This window comes from Eurosta solidaginis, chromosome 1 (assembly GCF_040869045.1).
Source record: "Eurosta solidaginis isolate ZX-2024a chromosome 1, ASM4086904v1, whole genome shotgun sequence".
Taxonomy (NCBI): Eukaryota; Metazoa; Arthropoda; class Insecta; order Diptera; family Tephritidae; genus Eurosta; species Eurosta solidaginis.
Window position 1 is genome coordinate 31,988,337 of NC_090319.1, and position 15,367 is coordinate 32,003,703.

Consider the following 15,367-nt stretch of genomic DNA (forward strand, 5'->3'; position numbering starts at 1 on the left):
GCACAAAGACAAAGTTTCCATCGCCTTTGTCGACAAAGTGCTGTCGGATGCGAAAAAATACGCGAGCGCTTTCTGCCGACAATATATAATGCATTCTACGGTCCACAAAGATAGACGGAGGGCCAACAGACACGCACATAAACACAAATTCAGCGCGTCACCAATCACCATCACCGCTAAAGAGGTTGAGGACGCCATTGGTAGCGCTAAACCATCCAAAGCAGTGGGACCAGACGGCATAGCCATGCCGATGCTTAAAAGCCTAGGGAAAGAGGGTTTCAAATATTTAGCGCAGGTCTTCAACCTGTCTCTTTCCACCTTTGTCATACCCGAGAAATGGAAAATGGCCAAGGTGGTCCCGCTACTAAAGCCTGGTAAACCAGCTAACATAGGAGAGTCGTATCGTCCGATATCTCTCCTATCGCCAGTAGCAAAGATGCTCGAAGCCATTTTGCTCCCTTATTTCCAAGCAAATTTGCAGCTAGCCTCCCATCAGCATGGCTTCAGAAAACTCCATAGCACTACCTCCGCGCTAAATGCCATTAGCACCCAGATAAATTGCGGTTTAAATCAAAACCCCCACCATAGAACAGTACTCGTAGCGCTAGACCTATCAAAAGCTTTTGATACGGTCAACCATGGCTCGTTACTGCAAGACCTGGAAGGGTCTACCCTTCCCCCATGTCTTAAAAGGTGGACAACAAATTATCTGGGTGGTCGGCAGGCATCGGCGCAATTTAGAAACGAAACATCAAAGCTAAGGAGAATTAAACAAGGGGTGCCACAGGGTGGTGTCCTATCCCCACTTTTGTTTAATTTCTACATATCTAAGCTACCTTCACCACCGGAAGGAGTCACAATCGTTTCCTACGCCGATGACTGCACAGTAATGGCCACAGGCCCAGGCCCACAGATCGATGAGCTATGCAATAAAATAAACGGCTACCTCCCTGATCTCTCCAGTTTTTTCGCCTCGCGAAACCTGGCATTATCACCGACTAAATCTTCCGCGACCTGATTTACAACATGGACGTCCCAAATGTCGACCATTTTGAACATCCACGTCGATGGCTCTACGCTACCGACTGTCCTACACCCCAAAATCTTGGGTGTGACGTTTGATCACGATCTACATTTTGGTAAGCACGCAGCCGCAATTGTTCCGAGAATTCAGAGCCGTAACAAAATCCTCAAATCCCTTGCTGGCAGTACCTGGGGAAAAGATAATAAAGAAACGCTCATGACTACATACAAAGCAATTAGCCAACCGATTACGAGCTACGCGTCACCCATATGGTCGCCAAGCCTAAAAATTACCCACTGGAAGAAGCTACAGGCCTGCCAAAATACTGATTTCAGAATTGCCACGGGCTGTCTTCTTCCCCAGAACACCATCTGCATAATAAGGCGAGAATACTCCCCATCAGGGAAAGAAACTAGATGCTGACCAAACAGTTCCTGTTGAATACCCAGATACCTGGGCATCCCAACAGACGTCTGATTGACGAGCCAGCACCGCCTAGGGGCTTAAGGAGTCATCTCCGTAAGCATTTTGAGGAAATACGGCACCTGAGAACCCAGCCGTATGAAGCGAAAAAACACAAGCAGGTCCTTGGTGAACTCCACAAACAGGCGTCGGACCTTTATGCCGGGAATTGCCCGGTGAATCCAGTACTCAAAGTAAAGTATCCAAAACTTGCGGAAGATGAACGCATACTCCCCAGGGAAACGCGTGTCACTCTGGCTCAACTTCGTTCTGGATACTGTAACAGGTTAAACTCTTACCTATCCAGAATCAACCCCGACATACAAAATGTATGCCCCGCTTGCAATGTGTCCCCACATGACACCAACCATCTCTTTAATTGTAATGTGGAACCAACGCCTCTAACACCCCTTTACCTATGGTCCACCCCTGTTGAAAGCAAGTTTCCTTGGACTCCCATTACAGGATATTGATGACAGTTTGTGATCGGTCGCGTCTGTTAGGTGGGGCGAAGCACTGCTGCAACAACAACAACGGCCGCATAACACAAATCTGCCGGATTTGCCTGCTTTCATTCAGCAAAGCAATTTTCTGGCGGCCAAGTTGAGTTGAATTCGTCCTTCGTCATATGCCAAAATCTATTTAAGCCTTATTAAATAATCCTTGCGCAATTTCTGGATGGCTGCATCAAATATGTATACCAAGAGCTTTACCGTTGCTTATGATATACTTTTCGACTTAAAGAATATTGTGGTTGTAGTTGTTGTTGTATTAACAGTGAGAATATTGTGGTAGAATGTATATACATATTTTAGCACAAATTTGTACAAATAAGTGTTCTTTCTTAAAAGAACCAACTTCCTTTAACTATTTTGATGCATTCCCTTTAATTTAACAAGTGAAAAAACTCCTATGAAATGGCAGAGAAATCTCCCTCTCCCTCACATTCATAATTAATCAGCCCAATTCTAAACGAAAATTCCGTGCGAGTTTTTTCCCTTCTCCCATTCCTCGTATTCTAAATAAAAATTCCTTGTGAATTTTTTCACTTCTCCCTTTCCTCGTATTCTGAACAATGTTCGAAAAAGCGGAAACCTGTTATGGGAGAAAAGTAGGTATTATGAATGTGAGGGAGAGGGAGATTTCTCTGCCATTTCATAGGAGTTTTTTCACTAGTTAAATTAAAGGGAATGCATCAAAATAGTTAAAGGAAATTGGTTATTTTAAGAAAGAACACTTATTTGTACAAATTTGTGCTAAAATATGCATTTACGTTCTACCACAATATTCTCACTGTTAATACAACAACAATCACAATATTCATTATTTTAAGTCGAAAAGTATATCATAAGCAAAGGAAGAGCTCTTCACATATTTGATGCAGCCATCCAGAAATTGCGCAAGGATTTTTTAATAAGGCTTAAATAGATTTTGGCATATGAAGAAGTAGGAATTCAACTCAACTTGGCCGCCAGAAAATTGCTTTGCTGAACGAAAGCCGGCAACTCCGGCAGATTTGTGTTAAGCGGCAGTTACCCACCGACGTGTGCCGTACGTACGGACGTTTGTCGTACGAAACACGTTTGACCGAACTCTCAAGCCCGTAGGAATTAATGTGTGCGTCTGTGTACATGTACATAACATATTTGTGTGTGTATTGTTTACAGATAAGCACTGTTGCCATTGACCAGTTTGCATGCATGCTTAAGGAAACATCAACTTTTTCCAATTTAATATTTCATGTTTTAAAAGGCTGGAATTAATATAAGATAAATATAAATAGATTACATATTTATAATCTGCACTTTTACATAATTATTTCGAATTATTTTCACAATTTTTTAAACTTTAATTAGGTGTTTTTGCATAAAACTGCAAACGGTCAAAAATTAGCGCACAAAAGTTTACTAGGCAACTCTGTCTAGTGAGAGAGCGATCAGCTGACACGTTCTTACGGAAAAAATCAAAATTGTTTTGATTTCTACGTTCCGGGCTACGTACGTACGGGCGTTGCACGTTGGTGAGTTTTCGTTTACATTGCACACTCATAAGATAGGTCGTGTCAGCTGACACGTTTTTGGTACGTACGTTCGTGAGTAACTGCCGCATTATGCGGCCGGTCTTCTTCTTATGCTCCTCTGTTGATATTGCTGTGGCACCAATTCATTACTCATTTCAGTGAATACCACATGAAATGCAATAATGTGCATTGTTTATACCTTATTTCTTAATTTCAAACAAATTGGCAACAATAATTAAACTTTTAAATTTTTTAAACAAAATAAGAAATGTACAACGAAATTTCATTTGACAGAACAGCTGACTTCGAAAATTCGGAATTCCTATTCCCCAATTATTCTTCTCCCTAGGAGAAAAGAATTGGATGAATTTTTCCGCGGGAATAAAAAAATCCGCGAGAACAAAATTCCGCGAGAAAATTTAGAATTGGTCTGAATAGAAAATTGTGGCAATGTTGTATCATGTTTTTCTCTTCAAATTTATTTTTTCAAATGTTCTTTCTTCGTTCATTTTACAGAATACATTTAATCTAATCATGCGCACGTGTTTTATTGTGTTTCTCATCAAATTTTTTGCACGGTTTGTATTTTCGTTTTGTCTTTTGGACATATACGTGTGGGTGTATTTCGATCGCGTATTTTTTGTTTGCACATGTACTTTTCTTAAATTAAATTTATTGCGTTGAACATGGAGTTTTCATTTTATGAATCATATACAAGAATACAATTCATAATTGCAAATGACTTCTTTTGGTGCTACAAAAATTATAAGAGACAATTTTATGCCGACATTTCAGGTTATTACTTCATGTGGAATATCTAATTGTTCTGTAGATCTAAGTAATAGTTTCTACAATGTTTTTAAGGATTCTGATCCAACATCAAATTACATTGCATACATTCTACAGATTCAAGGTCAGATTTATCATCGAGCGGGTGCATTGTTACCATTTCCTGACGCTAACCATTAGTTTTTGCAAATATATTTTATCGGAGATGAAAATCGTGAGTTGGATGAAAGTTGCACAATTGGCTCACATACAAAACCAGCGATTATTTGCGATCTCCAAAGATTTTTTCATCAGAACAATGAATTGGTGAAATTGTTCAAAACCGCTCTCGATCGTATGCCATCTGATAATCCCAAAAGCATAATAAGAGCGGATAAAACGCCTTTTGGTGAGCATGCCAGAAGATTTACAGCCCAATTCTAAACGAAAATTCCGTGCGAGTTTTTTCCTTTCTCCCATTCCTCGTGTTCTAAATAAAAATTCCTTGTGAGTTTTTTCACTTCTCCCTTTCCTCCTATTCTGAACAATGTTCGAAAAAGCGGAAACCGGTTAAGGGAGAAAAGTAGGTGTTATGAATGTGAGGGAGAGGGAGATTTCTCTGCCATTTCATAGGAGTTTTTTCACTAGTTAAATTACAGGGAATGTATAAAAATAGTTAAGGGAAATTGGTTCTTTTAAGAAAGAACACTTATTTGTACAAATTTGTGCTAAAATATGTATTTACATTCTACCATATTCTCACAACAACAACCACAATATTCTTTATTTTAAGTCGAAAAGTATATCATAAGCAACGGAAGAGCCCTTCGTATATTTGATGCAGCCATCCAGAAATTGCGCAAGGACTTTTAAGAAGGCTTAAATAGATTTTAGCATATGATGAAAGACTAATTCAACTCGACTTGGCCGCCAGAAAATAGTTTTGCTGAATGAAAGCAGGCAACTCCGGCGGATTTGTGTTATCCCGCCGTCTTCTCTTCTTATGCTCCTCTGTTGATGTTGCTGTGGCACCAATTCATTACTCATTTCAGTGAATACCACATGAAATGCAATACTATGCATTGTTTATATTTTCAGCCCAATTCTAAACGAAAATTCCGTGCGAGTTTTTTCCCTTCTCCCATTCCTCGTATTCTAAATAAAAATTCCTTGTGAGTTTTTTCACTTCTCCCTTTCCTCCTATTCTGAACAATGTTCGAAAAAGCGGAAAGCGGTTATGGGAGAAAAGTAGGTATTCAGACCAATTCTAAATATTCTCGAGGAATTTTGTTCTCGCGGATTTTTTTATTCCCGCGGAAAAATTCCTCCAATTATGTTCTCCTAGGGAGAACAATAATTGGGGAACAGGAATTTCGAATTTTCGAAGTCAGCTGTTTTGTCAATTGAAATTTCGTTGCAAATTTCTTATTTTGTTTAAAAGATTGAAAAGTTTAATTATTGTTGCAAATTTGTTGGAAATTAAGAAATAAAATATAAACAATGCACAGTATTAATTGCATTTCATGTGGTATTCACTGAAATTAATAATGAATTGGTGCCACAGCAACATCAACAGCGGAACATAAGAAGAAGACGGCCGCATAACACAAATCTGCCGGAGTTGCCGGCTTTCGTTCAGCAAAGCAATTTTCTGGCGGCCAAGTTGAGTTGAATTCCTACTTCTTCATATGCCAAAATCTATTTAAGCCTTATTAAAAAATCCTTGCACAATTTCTGGATGGCTGCATCAAATATGTATACCAAGAGCTCTACCGTTGCTTATGATATACTTTTCGACTTAAAATAAATATTGTGGTTGTTGTTGTTGTTGTTGTGGTATTAACAGTGAGAATATTGGGGTAGAATGTAAATACATATTTTAGCACAAGTTTGTACAAATAAGTGTTCTTTCTTAAAAGAACCAATTTCCTTTAACTATTTTGATGCATTCCCTTTAATTTAACTAGTGAAAAAACTCCTATGAAATGGTAGAGAAATCTCCCTCTCCCTCACATTCATAATACCTACTTTTCTCCCATAAGCGGTTTCCGCTTTTTCGAACATTGTTCAGAATAGGAGGAAAGGGAGAAGTGAAAAAACTCACAAGGAATTTTTATTTAGAATACGAGGAATGGGAGAAGGGAAAAAACTCGCACGGAATTTTCGTTTAGAATTGGGCTGCTTATGTCAATATACACCGAAAGTACGATGACAGATATGTTGTGTTGTGGTGTATCTCTATCCATTGTATCTGAAAAATCCCTATTGCCAAAATGGCAACCATGTTCATTATTCATACCCTTGTCTAAGAAAACTCGATCAGATGCAGATGAATCAGTACAACAAACCATAAATACATTTCTTCATTACTTTTTTTTAAATTTTTTATTCTTAAGGCATCAGAGTAAAAAAGTTAGTAAGTGTGTAGGAACAACAATTTTCGGGACGCTGGTAAATTTATTCGTTGAACTCGAGGGATCCATGAGTTAAGTTACCAAATAGTTGTAGCGATGTTGATTCGAAAACAGGTGGATGAATGTTGTTGACTTGATCCGTATTGCGAAGAAACATTGTATATGTAAATCTTATGGCTATCAGATTTGGTAGTCGCAAATTTGCAAGTTGAATGGCAACAGTCAACGATTCTGTATATTCGTTTTCCAAATAAGTGATTTCTCGTCGTGAAAGAAGATTGTCTTGGCCGGGCCACAGCTCAGGGATGGTGCCGGTTAAGATATAGTGCAGAAAAGAACAAAAAAAGTTGGTATTAGTATTGATAATCACAAATAGTCTTTATTGAAGATAAAGATTAAACACAAAAATTTATATATATATATTTGCAGGTTACCTTTTGGTTGAAGCTGGAAATTGCGGCGGGATACGTCCTTTCTCCTTGATGTGTGAAAACAAGTAAAGTAAAAGAACATAACAGGTCAATACCGCTTGCCAGTCAAACTGTTTATTTATTCCAGCGATGTTTATTTGTATGGTTAACATAAACAATTTGACTGGCACTGTTAACTAATATAAGGAAAAATGCGAGGGCGACCTTTCATGTTTGAAGTTTGGGCTGTCGGCCTAAATAAGATTGAACACGTTGCGCCGAACCGTTGTTTGTTGGGACAGTTGTGTAATGAAGAGATATTGTAAATTTTCAGAGGAAGGGACCATTTGAAATTTGCGGAATGTCGGGTTTTGATTTCGAGAAATCTAAAATATTGACCGAAATAATGCATCAGCGCTTCGTCGTAAAAAATGCGATGAACTCGATACTCTTGAATTCTTGCCAAAAATGAATTTGCCGATGCGAAATGTATGACATCTTCATCAGAATGCAGTCGGAAGAAAAGCAACGCAATTCTATTACAATGATGTTTCTTTGGCACAACAAAATTACACTTAATAAATTTAGTGGGACATTACTCACCAAATTGAAGCACAGCATATACCGAATTTACTTAAATCCAGTTCATTTATTTTTTTTTTTCATAAAAACTATGAAGAAAACAAAACAAATTACGTCTTTTTTTCGTTTCGTTTTCACTTGAGAAATCCGAACGTCAAATTATAACTCTAGAAACGTCAATTCCATTGAATAATGCAAAATGGAAATAAGCACTACCTATTCCATTTCACGAAATAAAGCAAATATGCAAATAATCACCATCTATTGGTATGAAACGTAGCCGTAGCTTGGTGTGATATATCTCATGAACCGCTCGACCCAATTCAATCAAACTTTACAGAAACCATCTACATGATAGCCCAAATGGACCGTAGAAATTTGGTTGAATTTGGTGGAGCCGGTCTCAAGTTATAAAGTAACACCAAAAATGTGCACTTATTTTTACATATATAGATTAATAACAATAAATTCGTGGGGCATTTAAATCAATTAACAGCGTTTTTGGCACTACTCTTATTTTCACTTGTTTGTGAATTGTAGCTTTTTAATTTTTGACGTTAATTTAATAATCTACAAACATATTTTGTGAATAATTTTTCGATGTTTGCTTCGTTCAATTCTGATATGCAGGTATTCTTATATTCCAGTATCCGGACATACGGATATCCGGATTTTCCGTTTACGTATCCGGATAACCGAACAGCGGTCATGGTTTTACACAAATTCGTTGTGGCGGAGATTGTTGATGAAGTTATATTGGGAGTGGATTTCTTGGTTGACCATGACATCAAGATCGATATGCAGAGAAGGGTGATGCATTATGAGAATCAAGATGTGCCACTAAACTTTAGTTTGGAAAAAGGGTTCAGCAGTAAGCGAGTGTTGGTGGAGGAGATTCGACAGAGACCACGAAAGTCAAGGAAAGTAGATCGAGCAAAGGTTGATGGATCGAATGGGCCAAATAAAGCGAAATCAAAAGTAACTGCGAGAAAAACACTGGCATTGACATACCCTAATAGACGCACTAAAACGACTGAAAGAATTTTCCAGAAAGAATGCAAGGGTGGTTTCTAGCCAGCGCGTACTACTGTTGTGAAACGTCAAGACGATACTGATGATGCAAAGTCAATCCGTCAATATCAAGCTCTACGAAGTAGTTCATTGGCCAAGCAACAGAGTGCGAGGCAACGATCCAGGATAATGAGTTGTAAGATGAAACACAGGTACGACAAGGAAAATCAAGCTCTACGAAGTAGTTCATTGGCCAAGCAACAGAGTGCGAGGCAACGATCCAGGATAATGAGTTGTAAGATGAAACACAGGTACGACAAGGAAAATAATTCGGAAGGTTTCCGGGAGGGAGATTTGGTACTGCTATATAACCCTCACCGGCGGAAAGGTGTTCCATCCAAATATCAGTGCAGTTGGGAAGGCCCGTACAGAGCTGTGAAGACAATCAGTGATGTCATCTACCGCATACAAGAAATTGGGAAATCACGAAATAGAAGAGTGGTACATTTGGCGATGCTAGCAGCGTTTAGATAGAGAGATTTGTCTGATCGGGACGATCAGACTTAGGTGGAGGGCAGTGTTACGAATATTAGCAAAACTAAGGGGGGTTGCTGTCCCTCAGCCGATGCTAAGCAGTGACGTGAATTCACATCCTTAGATCAATCACTATGTATCTACATAAACGAAACAATAACTGCGTCTACACATATGTACCATTGTACGTATACGAGCAGCGGAGAGTCAATGCACAAACACATGCATACTCCTGAAAGTATGCAATGAGAAAAACTATAAAATTGTGCAATTGTAGTTACAGCTGAGAAGTTTGAAAGCTGCTGGACTAGTAGATTCTGGAAGCGCCTAGAAAATGCGAACGTTGAAATCCAAGAGTATAAAAGGCGGCAATTGTAGAGGCGCTGGAGTTCAGTTTGATTTGAGTTGTCAAATAGTTTCGACTAAGACGCTATCTAGCGAGCAATAGCAGTATTATTTTGAATTATAGTTTTTGATTTAAGCTATCAATCAGTTTGGTTATTAAGCAAGCTATTCGTTGCACAGTTTGAGTGTTATTGTGAAGTACTTTAATAAAGGCCATTTTGCATTATTACATATTGGAGTTATTTATTCAACAGTTTAGTGATTCGAACTTAGCAGAGGGTTGCAAATAAAAGGATTGCAAGTAAATTCGTTACAATTGGTGTCAGAAGAGGAATTGTTGAATAAATTCCGGAGGACAACAAGGACATGGCAAAGTTCAGTGAATTGAAGATCCAGCAACTGAAGAAGGAGTTGGAGAGCCGTGGATTGAATACAAGCGGCGTTAAACTCGAACTTCAGGCACGGCTACGAGAGGCAATGGAAGCAGAAGGAATCGATGTGGACGAGTATGTCTTTTATCCTGATGGGGACGAGACAACAACAAAAATTGAAGAGAAAAACGAAACATCGCAGACAGTTACGAGCACAGGCAATGAGCAGGCGGACTCAATGTTTAATTTGTTGCGTCTCTCCCACAAATTGTCAACCTCCCAGCAGATCCTTGCAGCGGGTCTGCGCCATACTCTCCTCTTCCGGGAAGGTATCGGCTCCAATCCGGGCCCTTCTCCTGACCCCGGTCCTGAGAAATGAGTTTGCTGCGTTTACCGGAAAAGAATCTTTTTAGGACTCATATATATAAAAGCCTGAAATATTTCAATGAACTTCCTAATCACATAAAAAGTAGTAATAACTTCAATACTTTAAAAAAAAATTTATTGGAGCAAAGTTTTTCTCCTCTTATTTTTATTTTTTATTTATTTATAAAAGCTTATACAATGTTATTTAACATATGTACAACCTAAAAATACATGCAGCGCTTACATCAGAGGCTATCAGCTGTCCGTTGAATAAGTGATTTGTGTTATATTCTTCTCAATAAATCAGAATCTTTTAGAAAATGATATATGGTTTTTATGTTTTCATCAGTTGGGTTGGAAAGAAGGGAAATAGGATCCATATTAAAGTTGCGTTCTCTTTTATCTCGAAGGATTGGGCAAAATTCTAATAGGTGGAGGACAGTTGCTGTGTCGTTGCAAAATGGACAGCAATTGGTTCTTGTGCTACCAAGGAGGTGAGCGTGCGTAGCAATTGTGTGTCCTATCCGGATACGTATGTATGTATGGAGTGAGAATGTTAGCTGGTATTGTTGATGGATACACTGGTTTGATCCTTGCTGAGTTGACTATAGCATAATGGTGATTATAAGAAATCCAATCGATGGCCAGTTTAGAGTGCCTCCTTTCGTTGATGAGACGATATATGTCGGATTTTGTAAAGAAGCTGACTGTTATTGTGGGCGCCTTAGATGCATCTCTAACTAATTCATCAGCGTAAGAATTTCCAGTTATACCAGTGTGGCTTGGAACCCACATTAGCTTAATTTTATTTTGATACAGAATAAGATATTCTCTAATTGCATTGATGGCATTAGTGAGGTTATTGCAATTTTGTATAGCTTGAAAACATGATAAGCTGTCGGTACATATTATATATTTTCCAGAGTTTTTAGAAGCATGTAGAACGGCGTGGAAAATTGCGGAGGCCTCAGCAATAAATATAGAACAGAAAGGGAAAAGCAGCCCATAGGATATCGGCTTACCTTTCTCGCTAACGACAGCAAAAGACGTACTGGTATTTTTTGATCCGTCCGTGTAAATAAATCTCCAACTATTGTGTTTTAATGCACTCGCAACTACTCGAAAATCGGCGATGTAAATCGCATTCGGAGTGGTGTTTTTAGGTAGGCGAACTAGATTGTCTATAAAAGATTCTTTAGAAATTAACCATGGAGGATGACAAAGTTTACGTAGTTTGGGTGGTTTTAATGGCAAGTTGTTTGTTTTGGCAAAAGTCGCGCTTTTGTATATAGCTGATTCAATTTTAGGCGATCGAATCCGTGATGATGCTGAATGCAAAGCATTTTGTAGCGTGTTATTGGAACCAAGCATAATCCTAGGGTAGAGTTTGATAGTGCTGTCTTCCATGTTATCCTTTAGAAAGGGACGACCAGATTCGGCTAATAAATTTTTGATAGGCGATGTTGGGAAAGCATGGAGCGATCTTCTTATAGTTGAGTGATACAGAGCAGCAAGCATTTTGATATGGTTCTTTGAGTGATGTCCATAAATTTCAATAGCGTAGTTTATTACGGAGAGTATAGGGCGTTGACAACTTGAATTAATAGAGCTGGGCCAATGAGCGAGCGCTTACATGATAGGTACTTAATGATATTTGAGTTTTTAATAATTCTATTTCTTATATACTGACAGTGATCTTTAAATACATACTTACTATCTAGGACTAATCCAAGAAACTTAAGTGTAGGAGGACATGGAATATTTACATTGTTAAATGAAATTGGTGGAAAATTACAACTTTGTTTTCTACAAATGTGGAATGATTTAGATTTAGAGTACGATATTGAAGCGCCCGACGAGAGGGACCAAGAGGATAGCTGGGAAAGGAGAGTCTACAAAGGAAGAGGATATGGAACTAAGGTAGGAAGATTTGGAAAATATGAGCAGGTCATCAGCATATAGCTCATGACGTATATTAGGAAAATTTGATAGGATAGAACTGATTTCGTCAAATGCTATGATGAACAAAATAACTGATAGCGGTGATCCCTGAGGGGTTCCGTTATCTAAGGAACGTAGAGTGGAACCCATAACAAGCTAATTTTGCAATTAAAATATTATGAGAAATTTTATCGAATGCCTTGGAGAAGTCTAGGTATACTGTATCAACCTGAAAACCCCGCCTAAATGCCGCGTAGCAATAGCGTTATGGTATGGCACCATTAATCGATTACATTGATTTCCATAAGGTTGGTTCGATCAGCTGTTTTATCTGGTTATGGATAAGTCACCATTAATTGGCCTTTTAATCTAGACTGGTTTGGCATAACACAATTTTTTGAATCGAATTTTTAATTTCTTGTGATGTGGATACCATAGTAAATTTTACCAAGTAGCGCAACTAACAGCTGATCGGTGAAATTCGCACATTCACACGCACAGTCCTCGACTCCGTTTAAAAAAAAACCTTTAGATTATTTAATTTATAGTTTAATTTTTAAAGTGAGATAATCCTTACCAATTGATATATATATATAAAATATAAGGCGTTTTTGTTGTTATTAAAATAATCTTTTTATTTATATTAAAGTTTCTATCATTTATTTTTCAACTTTATTTTAACAATTTCATGCGATTTTAAAGTATTTCCGTGCATATAAATACATCCATGTGCACATACGTTTTGACATTGCATTTCATACACGTTCGTATTTGCCATTCTCATTAGGGGGAGTCATGAAAGCATATAAACTTATAAGGTGTAAAATTATATCCATTTACACAGGCTGTTATATGAACGCACCTAGAAATACTCTTGATAAACTTGATTGTTTATACAAATGAAAAAATGCCAAGATTAAGTGAAAACTCAAAACTAAAACGTCTTTACTAAGAGATTCTTGTAAATGACTTGCTGGTGTTGGATATTTCTGATGAAAATGCCTTCTGTAATGTCTGCAAGGTTGCATTCCTTTGAGTTTACCGCGTTTACACAATTGTGTAAATGATTTTTCATACAAAATTTGACAGTTCGTTTACGCACTAGATAAATTTATACGTTTACACACTTTATACGGTTACATGAGTCCCCCAATTGTTTCTAAATTCGTAAACAATTACTGCGGATATTCTGTGTGATTTTTCGAAAAACATATAAACATATAAACTTATAAGGTGTAAAATTATATCCATTTACACACGCTGTTATATGAACGCACCTAGTAATATTCTTGATAAACTTGATTGTTTATCAGCTGTATTATTGCCAAACAAATTTTTTTTGATTGTTATACAAATTAAAAAATGCCAAGATTAAGTGAAAAATCAAAACTAAAACGCCTTTACTTGCTGATGTTGGAGATTTCTGATGAAAATGCTTGCTGTAATGTCTGCAAGGTTGCATTCCTTTGAGTTTACCGCGTTTACGCAATGAAATGTGCGCGTAAATTTATACAAATTGTGTAAATGATTTTTCATACAAAATTTGACAGCTTGTTTACGCACTAGATAAATTTATACGTTTACACACTTTATAAGGAATTTATACGGTTACATGAGTCCCCCTATTATTTTTGTGAAATTTTATACTTAATCTGTGGTATTGTGGTGGACAAAAAGCTTTTATGCAAAAATACTTAGCCTCACAACGCGACAATATGGGGACTCATGAAAGCATATAAACTTATAAGGTGTAAAATTATATCCATTTACACACGCGGTTATATGAACGCACCTAGTAATACTCTTGATAAAATTGATTGTTTATCAGCTGTATTATTGCCAAACAAAGATTTTTTGATTGTTATACAAATTAAAAATGCCAAGATTAAGTGAAAAATCAAAACTAAAATGCCTTTACTTGCTGATGTTGGAGATTTTTAATGAAAATGCCTGCTGCAATGTCTGCAAGGTTGCATTCCTTTCAGTTTACCGCGTTTACACAATGATATGTGCGCGTAAATTTATACAAATTGTGTAAATGATTTTTCATACAAAATTTGACAGCTCGTTTACGCACTAGATAAATTTATACGTTTACACACTTTATAAGGCATTTATACGGTTACATGAGGCCCCCTAATGTGTTTCGTAATGTCGAAGTACTTATATGTATATGTATTTGATGTGGAAGCTTGCATTTGAGAACACCGTTGTCACTTCGGTCCATTTTCTTCCACCCCTATATGGTCCGCTGATCCCTTTTCTCAATTTTGGTTCTTTTTCGGCACGGTTTTGGTACTTTTATTTCTTTTCACTGAAACAAAAATTCAAAACACTGCTAAACAAATTGCCGCAAATGTATTGCACACATATAATTTTCAATTTACTCCAATGGAATTCTTACCACGAAAATTGCTTTATCAATAAAATGTAGCAGAACAATGATTTTTACTTGGGAGATAATTTAGGCGAGGCATTAAAAATGAAGTGTTGAATGTTCGGACAAACACATTGTCATTAATTTTTGATGAAACAACGCACTTATCAGAAAAAGACTTGTTTTAGCGTTTAGATATTTCGATCGGTATTCAATTATTATAGAGTTGAAACTTTTAAGACGCTTCATTTTTAGTCTGGGTTCAAAACTCACACTTACTGAATCTAGGCTCTGGTATGAAGTTTAAACTGTGAATGAAAATGAAAGCATCTATAAAAATAGCATTAACACAATTGCTTAGTTTCATTTACGATTTATTGAGTTTGCTACAACGCAAATTTTTTAACCGTTCCTTACTAAAACCTAACTGCGCTATACATTTTATTTCATTGCAATCAAGCAAAACTAGGTTCACAACGTTAGATTGGTGAAAGACATAGTCTTATCCTAAAAATTTGAAAATGGGATACCTAAATGTACACTTTATTTTTGTTTGTGCAGTTTGAACTAAAGCCAAGTGTCTCCTTTATTAAAATTTTTTATAGTACACCCCTGAAACATCCTACAATTTTCGCTTTTTACAACAAATACGATACTCTACCCTGCAAAAATTGTTGGATGACGTGTTCCATTTTCTTCATGTTGGAGTACTCTAACAATACTCCTTTGCAATGCGTTTGCG